Genomic DNA, 12,750 nt, shown 5'->3' on the forward strand with positions numbered 1-12,750 from the left:
GTAAAGTTATTCCGATAAAAATGAAACCAAACCGTATTCGGACTATTTTCAGATATATGTCATACGAATCATCGTTTGAAAACTTTCAACTATGTACGTATAATTAGAAATTGTCCCGATAAGGTCATATTTGGTCTCATTTTTATTGAGAATCTCGTCAATTCGATGATAACACTCATAAAAACGTGATAAGAAATATAAAAGTTTTTAGTTTGCATTATTATTGTCGATACGCGAGAGGCACAAGTTTGAAGGTTGGCGAGCTGGTTTTTAATTTCAATTATTTTAATAAAAATTATGGGAATAATTTGGTACGTTTTATAGAAAAACAAACGTAGCTATTTATCGAAGGGCTGCTGTACATTAATTTACCGACAAATAATATCGAATTAATATCTCCTTTGTTTATAAAACTTGAGAAACGGATAGAGTATTGAAAGATTTTGGAACCTTTTGTTTTATTTGCTAATATTTATATTTAAAGAGTGTTAACTACCTTCAAAGTTTTGGATGAGGTACATATTTAGTAAAACATTTCAAGAGCAATTGGAAATGCAAAAATTTTAATTAGAAGAACAAATGATTGATTTATAATAATCGCAAGATCTCGATGTAAATTTCAATATTTGAGGTTCACACTTTCACACCTTGTATATGAATATTAGCAAATAAAGGTGGGATTAATATTTTTCAATGCTCTATCAATGGGCTAAGTATTATTGAAATTAGAGTCTGCCAAGTAGCTGATATTCTTCATGATAGCAAGCTGTTCAAAAGATTTTTAACGGACTAAAATATGACGATTTTTTATTGGAGGAATAATGATGTTATTTTGCTTTTTTTTTGTAATTTTTATTCAATGTCCTAGAGAGGATTTTTTCATGTTTAAATTTTGTTCATAATTCTCTGTTTTTTCATTTTTATTGAACATTACTAAATATTTTTGAGTAACTAATAATACTAAGTACTTATTTTTGAATCATTTAAAATTATTTTTACCGGTGTTTGAAGACATAATTTATAATAGTATTAATACTAAATCTATGAAGTCGATAGCCTACAAAAGGGTTTCAGAATATCAATAGAAATTTCTCTAGGTACAATGATGAACTTATTCAAAAATTTTGTCCACTGTTCGTTAATAATAAATTCAACAAGAAAGAAGAACAGAACCGTCTGTAATGTAAGTTCGTCTCACAAATAGTTGTTAGGGTTCAACCTTCATTGATCAAAGTAGACATTAGACTAACCTGCATGTCAGCGAACACTATAGCTTAAATATATAACTTCAATTTAGCTTTCCTGCATTTTAGAAAAAATGTAAACTTTGCATTTTATATTTCATTTGTTATTATTTATTATTTATATTTTTCTTGCATTTTAACAATGAATTCCAATTCGTGCAATCAATAATTTGCATCTTTTACTTAAATCACATATACATATTATACACAAACATATTACACATGTTTAATACATTAGAATATATTAAAAAACATGTATATGCAGAATATCTCGAAATGTGCAGAGTATGCAGTTTATGATAAATTCTGCATATTCCAATGCACTCGCGTATTATGAAATATACAGGGTGATTTTCTCGCTAGTGGACTCAAAAGCAGTGCCACTATCTAAACACCGCGAGAATAATCTTCTATTTGTTTGCAATGATCTATCGACGATATTGCTGTTGCGTCATTGCACGAGTACTGTATAATATGCTGTTGTGGTAGCTATCATCGACCAACCGATGACACAATAGCGTTATCATCTCTTCATCGATAAATCACTATATATTATACAAACACGGGATTATCCCCGTAACGTTCAAGCAGCGACATTCATTCTGAGCCCACTGACAAGAGAATCAACCTGTATTATAATCTATAGAAATATAAATTTTTATGTATTCTTCTTATGTGCGATTTATTTGTGTAAGTGTATCCCTTTTAGATCAAATATGCATTAAATCGCTCAAAACTTTCTCAAAATGCAATGAAACGCATCGAATAAAAACTAATTTAACGCTTGCTTCGATGATCTACTTTAAATTTTAGAAGACGCTGAGTTATCAACGGAGCATTGTTATTTCGTAGGATTTCATACGTATAAAAGCTCTATTGTATCAATAAATATTAAACTCGTACCGTAAACTAATATCGTCAAAGACTAATGAATGCTTCTAAATAATAAATTAACTTAGAAGCACTATATTCGAAATAAAAATAGGGTAAATTAAATCTGAAAGAAGAAACATGAGTTATTTAACGGATAGAAACTCAAAACTATCGAGTGAATTACTAAATTCATCGTTTATTATAAAAAGGTTCACAGTAACATTATAGTGCATTTCATTTGGGTCTCACATTCGTACGTTAAAAACTACGTCGTGTTCGAATAAACTTTATTAGATAGACCGCTAAAGGCGATGTAACTAAAATTATGGATGAACATAAAACTGTGAAATTAAATGGTAACACGGAGAGCCGCGGTATTTTTAATTTCAAAAATTGTGTCACCTTTCAAGGGAAACTTTCACTAAGCGTGAAAGCTCACGCGTGACCTTTCAACTCGTTACTGTTTCAAAGGGTTAAGTCGTGTAATTGTCTCGCGTGCCAAACATTAGAGCACCGACAACCCCTGTGGTAAATTCCTTTGAATACGCAAACGGGTCCGTGTTTAGAATTAATTTGATCCTCCACGACTAAAGCGCAGTTTCGAAGTGAATTTGTTGTACCTGGTTGGCCGTTAACTACAATCGCTGCCTGCTAATCAGAAAACGTAATTAAAAGTTTAGAATTTGCAATAAGGGAACCATCGTTTTAAATACATATATTTCTTATTAGGTTGGAGGTCTTTCAGTTCATTAACTTTTCGAAATGTGAAATGAGAAACTGTTCAGTGAAAATTGAATTTTTTGAGTGTGAGTTATTTCGATTATGAAAACTGGACAAATAAATATTCGCGATAGACGAATGCTAGAAACATTCATTGAATATATTCTACTTTTGTTTCGTTTTTTACGAATTCAGTTTTCTAATTGTCATAAAACTTGGTGATAGAATTTTCAAATGTATTTCAATATTGTAGCCAACTATGTATATTTATTTTCTTTCTACTTATTTTATTATTCAATTTGTCACGTTTGTACCATTGACTAGACATCTCGAACGTCTTGTGCATTTATCTCCTTTTATTTTATCGGTTTTAAAGAGGGAGATGTAGACGTATTTATCAATACTTCCATCCTTTGTTTTCTTTAATACGTTTGCTGCGAGATACTTTTTATCAAGAAATTTATTAAGTAGAATCTTGTTGATTTACATAAAGTAAAACGCTCTAATCTTTGTCAGATGTAGGCAAAATAAAATTTTTAGCGTAATTCATTGATCCTATTATAAGCTATATGCATTTACAAGTTTTACGATTATTTTCACGTTTCACGAGGCGAAAAATTAATTTTCCTAGAGTTAGAAACTACGACCAGCCATTGTACGAGCAAAATAAATTTTCCTGGAAAGTTGTGTGCCAATTACGCGAAAATTGAGAATAGTTTGTCCTTTCGTTGCACTAATTTGTTTAAATAGCCAGTTCAAATTCTGAATTAAAGGAGAATGTAATTTACTAAATATAAATACGTGTTTTAAAGAAAATACACTGTTGTGAACAAAATGGATATTTTTAAATTAATGACAACGTATGCGTGTTTTATTGCACATTTCTATACGGATGAACGATGAGTATCGGTTTTGATGTTTCATGAATCGTATTAAATTTAATACTGAATTCAATCAATTTTTCGTTTTTTATGTTAAAAACAAGCGTAAGAGGAAAATTGGAGAAATGAATTATCGTTGAAATTGAAATGACTTTTATGTTAATAATAGCCTCGTATTTCTTACGCATTGGAGGACGACTTTAATTAAAATAGGAAGAGATGTGTTTGTTCATGTATCTCTATTAATTGCAATTTTATGACTTTCTAGTATAACTACAATGTAACTGCTAATTAGCTCTGGCACAGTAAACTTCAGAAAGTTAACAGAAATCAAAACTAATATTACAAAAGAATTATGTATATACTCGTATAAATAAATAAAACAATATTTTTTTATAAAGGGTATTTCCTAAATTAAATATTTTTCTACAGCAATATAGCCAAAGTTTTTTCCATAAAACTTTTCTAAACATAATTGTCCATGCATGTAAAATAAAAATACAAATAAAAAGTAAATTGAAGCATATTCTACGAAGCATAATTTTTTATTGTTTGTAAAAGGCACAATCGAAGTATTTTTCGAAGTGCTTTTCCAAAAATTTATGATATAGTTACTAAAAAAGGCGTAGAAAAAATTTTCATTTTATTTAAATAATACAAATGATAGTACAAATAGTACGTAATTATTGCTACTTATGCTATGTCGTTAACTAAATAATCTTTGATTAATAAGTCAAATGTAAAATGATTTATAAAACAATTTTTTAAGTAAATAGTGGTTTTATTCTCAGTGCTTCATTGTTACTTTTAATAATATATTTTGACACATAATTTTCGAAATCAAAATCTCTCTTGTATAATTAATTCCTTTTGACACTAGTTTCTATTACAGTTTTATCTTTATAAAATATGTTTCGTTCCTCAGCCGAAGACGCAATTTTTTTAATTAAAATGTCTGTAGTCTATAGCGCTTTTTCTGCTTTAATCTGTCAAATGGAATTATTAGATTCTCCTACCTTTCTCCTGTCTTTGCAATATTTTCCCTCTCTCGTTGAAAAAGAAAGAAGAAAAAAGGATTTTATTAATTAACTCCGTGCCTTTTAGAGAATTATGGTAGGCTAAGAGAATTTTTTTCATTTAAAATATATTGTGTAAAAGTATTTTTTGCTTACCAGACAAATTACCCTTTTTCTTTAGACGTATACTCTGAATGTTAACTTGAACAGTATGGTGTAACTGTTGTTTGTAATGCTTATCAAAAAAAAGGATAAAAATTAAAGTTGTACTTTGAAGTAGTCTTTAATTTTGAAAATGCTACCTATGAAACTTAAATATTCATAGTATTTGAAACGTTATGTTAAATAGATCGTGGAATTTAAGATCACATTTTTAAAACTGTTATTTACTTAAACAATGTTATCATTGTACTGATTTTAACAAAGTATGTTTTTCTTCGAAACGAAATGCTTTTAAGTTCTCGTTAATATCGAAGAACCGAAGGACGAGTATCTTTTCCAATAATTGTTTAATTAAGCACACGTGTCTGCGTTTAGTTTATTAATTCCTGATAAAAAAAACTATCAATGTTTAATGTGAAATTGAAATAATTTAGACAACGAAAAACATATAGTATTTCAAAACTTATTTTAGAAATATTTATAAAACATACTCTATGAATCTTTATCATATACATAATTAATTTTACAGTTTCTAACATTAAAATGTCGTATTATTCTGTTCTCTCTCGTGTTCCTCGATGACGAGATTGCAAAATATGCATTTCGGATTAACCACTCAGAGACATTTTTTAAACTCAGTTGAGTGTTAAAGTTCGAAGTTAAGTCAAGAGCCTGAAAGTAATTTTATTTACGTATATGGTGCAAAAGTTTCCGGTTATAATTGGTTCGATCGAAGCAATTAAGAAAAATTTCGATAAAATTACTTTGAAATGTCATTTTGAAATGGCGTTTAATTTTACATAATACCAGCTTTTAATTTTAGGCAATATCGGTGTTGACATTTCGTAATAGGAATGCGGTCCTATTAATTATCTAATTGGTCTAACAATATTAATTTATGTTTCATTATTGACCGATTACAATGTAGGACGATGTATTCAGGTATTCTAAACCTGAGTTTATAATATCGTACGCGAAATTAATTAATAACAGCTAACGGAATTATTATCATTCCGCTTGTCAAACTCTGCTAAAGTTTAAGGTCTTAGAAATTGCTTTGTTGTCATGAAATTTCTGGGCTTCTGGCGACCATTTGGATTTGTAGTGTTGTCTTACTACCTCGTCTACAATAACGATTGACATATCGTAAACTCTCGAAGCATCCATGCTCGGTGAACACCTGCACCAAATGGAAGCTGAGTTCGCCATAACTTATGTCCAGCCATTTCTCTAGAGCGGTTGGACAGCCTCGATAATCCGTTGACCCTCTGATGTAAACCTCTAAAGTAATATTGGATATTGGTACGAAATATCAAAGTTCATATTATTAACCTGCACAATTATGTTCAAGATTTTTACATGTTGCAGCACTAGTTATTCTAGGGTATTCAATATTAGATAGCTTTGTAAACTAATGTTCTATTTTGCGAATAAATATCTAACGAATTTTATTCTTTTAAGTTGTCACTTTCGCATTGTTTAGTAAGATACTTCGAATGTCTTATTCACATTGCGCATAAACTTAGTTTTTAATGTTAAACTGGCAAGTCCTCGCGTCACAAACAACTGTTTAAGAACAGAACAGGAACAAATTATGAATGAGTTCAGAAGCAACATGGTGTTATTAGTCGATCACGTGAAACAAGGAAAAGGGACACGAAATGATGGAAATAGGGCTAGGAAGTTCTTTGCATTCTCAGAAATCGATGAAACTGTTTAACATAATAAATGTAATGTGAGGTTTAAACATAAAGTGCAGCTCGAATAATCACCAGAGGATGAAGATAAATATACTTGTAAGTTAAGGAAGATTGGCTCTTCAAGAAGCACTTCGTTTCAAATCAATATCTCTATCGGTTTCCGAGATACGAGTCTTCAAAGTGTAAGCATCGAGGCAGAGGAGCACTCGCAAATTACGGAAGTACCTTGACCTATTATCCGTTCACAAGAAGAAGGCACACGTGTTTACATCTTCGCTCCGCTCGTAATCCGTTGTTGCTCATACGATCACAAGCAAGAATCACCAGAAAGCTTTTAATTAGCCCTCAAAAATAGAAGAGAGTTTCTTAAATATAGTGGTATATAATTTATTAATTGTTTTTGGTTCTAAGTAGATGATTTTTCTACCTAGAAAAGTGATTGATTGAATTTCGGCTCTTTTAAGTAAAAATGCATCTTTTACGCGTAGTGTGTAAATTATAAGAATTAAAGAAATGTTAAATTAATGTATCCAATAAACAATTATTACTTCGCAACATAAAGAAACATTTCCTTACTTCGAATCTTGATCAAAATTAATTTCTACAGGCAAATTAATTATTTATAATATATGAATAAGATGCGTTTTGTAAGGATAATATTTGGAATAGGAGTAAATGTTAATAACGATCGCATTCATGAACAAACATTCACTAAAACCATTCGCCTTCGTAGATTTCGCAATATCTTGATATTTATTTATCATAATTATTATAAACCCTCGTAGGACCATACATTAAACAATTATTCGTAATGTCTTAGTATAAAGAATGACTGAAAACATCAATTTGTTGAAATATTTGGTTAAATCGAACAAAAGCAATCGAAGTAACTGCAAACCATCTTGTCGGAGGGTATGTATAGTGCCGCCGGTTTCCAAAAATTTCATTCTCTGGGGAGTCTTCGAGGTGGAGGAATCTGTCCCTCTGAAGCACGTGGACCATCCGCAGACTACCATGGAGCCCGACTAATCCTGTGCTGACCGCTACTGACCGTTACTGACCGCTACTGACCGCTACTGACCGCTACTGACCGCTACTGACCGCTACTGACCGCTACTGACCGCTACTGACCGTTACTGACCGTTACTGACCGCTACTGACCGCTACTGACCGCTACTGACCGCTACTGACCGCTACTGACCGCTACTGACCGCTACTGACCGCTACTGACCGCTACTGACCGCTACTGACCGCTACTGACCGCTACTGACCGCTACTGACCGCTACTGACCGCTACTGACCGCTACTGACCGCTACTGACCGCTACTGACCGCTACTGGCCGCTACTGGCCGCTACTGACCACTAATGACCAGTGCTTACCAGTACTGACCACTAATGACCAGTGCTTACCAGTACTGACCACTATTGACCACTACTGACCACTACTGACCACTACTGACCACTGTTGAGTACTACTGGCTACTACTGGCCACTACTGGCCAATGCTGACCAATACTGACCACAACTGACCAGTCCCGTTTGGATAACTGGACCCTCGACAGACTACCACGGATGCCGGTTGACCCCTTGGTAACCAGTGCTAACCGCTCATAGGCGGTGAATTATTTTTCTTTTAATTTCCTTTTTTGCTTCATTTATCTTATTTGTTCAAATATATCTGTATTTATTCTCCGATTTTAATTTGTACTAGTTTCCTCAAATTTATTTTCGCTATTATTGCATTAGTTTATTTAACTATTAACCCACATATACTGTGTTAATAGTACCTTGTTAATAGTTATTTACCCAATATATCTATAGAGATTTCATTCGTGAAAAGAATACAAAAGAAAATGAAAGTGCACAAAAGTGCACTTTTCCAAATAAGAGTAAAATTTTCTAATCACGGGTTTCGTTTTTTGCTAGATGCTGTTAGATATAATAAAGAAATATATCAGGGTTAAAATAGCGCCAAATTGAAGTCATTTAATGGCTAAAAACAAAACGGAGTTTCGTATCACGGTGATTGAGTTATCGGTACGGAAACATGAAAAATCAGATTACAATTTTAAATCGAATTTTTCAAAAGATTGATTTATATCAATCTTATGGTTGGGTCTATTTTTACCATGACATTTTCACTAGCTATTTTTTAACGTGTGATCCGTATAAAGTCAAAAAACTAATTTTTTTTAACAAGAATCGACATCCCTATGTGAAATGTATACCCTAACTGATTACTCCTTTCAAAGAATTCAATTTCAACCGTTTAAATGGAATTCTTTGTATTCCAAGAAGTTTTTTTCAGATATTCATCAAACTATTTTGATCGTTGTTTTTTAACAATTTCTTAAGTATATCACTATTTCGATAATTTCTCTCGAGGTTTTAATTTAGTCTATTGTTTCGTATATTTTCCTACCTACGTTTCACTTCTCCAGTGATCAATATTCACTCTCAGTGACGCGGAACGTATACTAATTCGTACACCGGTCTCGATATTTATTTACTTTTCAACAGGAACGTATTAAATAATGGATCGTCAACGTTGATCAGGCTTTGCCAACGGACGAACTGTTTCATTATTTAATTGAATTCTACATTTCGTTACTAAGCCGCGATATTTTCACGCGTACTGTGTGATTTTACTTTCAAGTAATTCGAAGCCGTTTAGTCCAATGCACAATGATCAAGAAACTAAGGAAGCTTTACGTGCAATTTATTTCACGTTGGACCCTGTTTTTCGTCGTTAATAAGCTTTCGTCGCACGAGTTTGCGTACCTGCGAATTTAATTTGCACCATGGGGAACGCTAATCATGTTACAACGGGCACCGACGCGATCATTAATTAGCGAGTTCCATTTCATGGTAAATGAAATGTTTTTCCTCTGTTTTTGAAACGCTGAAACGCCTCCAGCTAACAGAGATGACAACCAGTATGAGAGCATTTCGAACAGAGACAAGTTGAAATTTTAATATATGTAAGAGTGAAGCAGCTAGGAAAATTTTTTTTTTTTTTGCATTCTTTTTATGCCTCGGGGTTTAACATATATGCACATAAAAGATTTGATTAAAATTCGTAAAAATAACAGAGCCCTAAATGTTTTATCACGCATCTGTCGTAGACTGTATAGCACTCGCGCGAGATATGTAATATCATTTGAAGTTATGGTGGTTCCAATTCATTTAGGAAACATCTCGGACGTAAAAAGGATCTATTCAATAATAGAGAACATAGCTACGAATACACACTATCGCTCGAAACTATTTGATGATGCAATCGATGCAACAGAAATTCAATTTAATTTACTAAAAGCATTTAACCGCATTTTCAAACACACGTGTATTTTATTAGAAATGTTTACATTCATAAAAGTAGTAAAACTATATACACATATTTTTGAATATCTTACCTATTTAAAAATAATAATCAATCTCTTACTGTTTTCTCAAACATACGCATATATGTATAACATGTATTCAAATTACTTTTGAGCGCCAGCGAACATTTCAAATTTTAAATAAATCGATTACAGTATAATCTTGTCTGTTAGTTTGAAAAAATCGATTTTATGAGAAACGTGTTTGAGATATATTAGATAATATTATTTTTTAATATACTAATAACCAAATTTAGAAATTTATTCCAATCCAGTCACTACCATATAACGAACCTTCCATAGCAGTGATGAGCAAAACGTAATCTAATTATTGTTTAACAATTAATGATTGTAATTAGTAAGAAATCAGTATCTAATCATGATTAATACCTAATGCGTGTAATCAAAGCAAATGTATCTGTCAGATACGATTAAATGATTAATCATTTAATCGGAAAATAATTACACGTCTATAAGTACGATTGAATCAACAATTTAGTAGTAAAAAAGTTTAAAAAGGTAGTAAATGTTAAAATCAATCTTTCATCGAATAATAACAAATTGTTTATTTATGATCACTGAATAACCTCAGGGATGACGATTATCTGATTAATGCTTTTCATTATTATGAATACTTTTATTAATCAATTATAAAAGTAATCGCTGAAAAATCAGTTACTGTTTTATAGTACTCACAAATATTGCAAATTTAACACTAGGAATTCTCCCTTATTATCTTCGTAATAATGATGCTGCATGCTTCAACGTTAGTTACAATTATGTATTGCAAATATATTATCATAATTCATCTGCCGCAGGGCCATATAACGAACCTTCTGCACTAAATGCAGCTCCTTCAATGCTAATTCTCTGTTATCTTTGCAATAATATTACCTCGTATGTCAACTCTCGCATTTTTAGGTCGGTTATGATAATGTGGTAAAGTTTTTCCTTTCCGCAATATTCTACAGTGATTGATCCAATTTTAATGTTCACTGTTTGCATAATGAATAATAAAGTACTGTTCTATTATGAAATATGCAAGAAGCGAGATACACTGTAATTTTTACGATAAAAGTACAAATTGACATCGTTTTCGAACCAAACTTCGAAACAATAGCATCAAAAAATTCGTTGTTGTTTCACGAAACTGTTTCAATAATTCCTAATGGCTTGAATATTCGTACAATGGAAGTATTACATAAAAAAATTGTTGGTCGTGTGTTGGTTGCTGATGTTGGATACATTATATTAGTATTATATATTAGTATTATTATTGTTATTGCAATATTATAGATTGGACGTGGTATTGGTAATAGGTTTCTTTTTTCATTAAAGATAGATCGACTATGTATAAAACTAAGATCGTTTCAGTGCCCTCGGCACGTGTCGTTATCGCCTTCGTCGTCTGCGTCTTAACACTAGGTTTACGAATATTTCTTGTGTTAAATTGGCGCGTATCGTGAAGAAATATGTATACCGTATAGAGAATTATAAAATTAGAAAGCTTTGAAGAAAATGAATTTCAATACATATTGTAGTATCGGATTTTCGGCGTCCGCTTAGGCCTGCTTCGAGCGTAGACCTAAACAAGATAACGTGCGCGGTTGGACTCGAGTTGAAGTAAACATTTAGCGCCGATCGGCTCGCTAGCTTTCCTGGAAGGCACGAGTATCCTTTACAAGGGGTCTTGTGTGACGACCGAGCGTGAGAATGCATGGGGATGAAAGGAAATACATGTGGTTCGGAGAAAGTGAAGAGTGTTTAGAAAAGACGGGTGATTGGGATGGCCGAGCGTGGCCGAATGTCTGAAGTGAGAGAGACTGAGGATTGGAATGAAAGAGAATGAATGGGAATGACTATATAGAGCGCGAGAAGAACGTAGGAACAGAGTATGACAAAGTATGACGACGAGAGTATGTCCGAAGAGTGTGTCGGTATGACTAAAAAGACGATAAGACGAGACAACTAAGAGACGTATCCAGCGAAACTAACCACTGACACTACATCTAACACTATCATCATTGTAATATATAATATTATTAAATATACTTTAATATACCACATCAGAGCAATAGTTATTTGGGGGCTCGTACGGGGATAAATCATTCAAAAGGATCTCTCCTCCAGAGATCCAAGTGATAGGAGGAGAGAACGAAACAACAATATTTGTCTCGTTAATTGGATAAAAGTCGGTACAAGTGACCGAAGTATTGTAATTCTTGTAATTTTCCTCATCGATAGAAATGCGTCAAAATGACGTGTCCTGTAAACCTAGTGTTAACAAATCTCTCATCTTACTGCGTTTTTCCAACTCTCCTCTCTTACTACCTCTTTACCAGTCTCTTCTCGTACCCATATTGTCCCAAACACGCTTTTTTCGCAACCTATATCCTTACGTGCATTCATTCTCTTTCATTTGAGTCCTCAATCCCTCTCACTTCGGACATCTGGTCACGTTGGCTCATCTCCATCGTTCGTCTTTTCCAAACACTCTTCATTTTCTCCAGACCACACGCATTTTCTTTCGTTCTCACGCATTTCCACGCTCGGTCGTCTTTCACGACCCCCTGTAAAGGGTCGCTCGTGCCCTTCGGGAAACCTGGCGACAGATTAACGCCAAGTGTTTACCTTAACGCAGATCCATTCGCACGCAATGTATCTTCAAGGCCTGCACTCGAAGCAGGCCCAAGTGGGCCCAGAAAATTCCGATACCACACAATCAATTGAAGAAATAAAGCAGCGTTCGCTTCGTGTTAAATGTATGATGAAT

General features: G+C 32.9%; 1 protein-coding gene across 12 annotated transcripts in view; it reads left to right on the top strand.

The window, feature by feature from the left end:
• Dnc (phosphodiesterase dunce) overlaps nt 1-12,750 on the top strand; it is a 621,682-nt gene that overhangs the window by 425,038 nt on the left and 183,894 nt on the right. The window lies entirely within an intron of this gene.

This window comes from Ptiloglossa arizonensis, chromosome 2 (genome assembly GCF_051014685.1).
Source record: "Ptiloglossa arizonensis isolate GNS036 chromosome 2, iyPtiAriz1_principal, whole genome shotgun sequence".
Classification (NCBI taxonomy): Eukaryota; Metazoa; Arthropoda; class Insecta; order Hymenoptera; family Colletidae; genus Ptiloglossa; species Ptiloglossa arizonensis.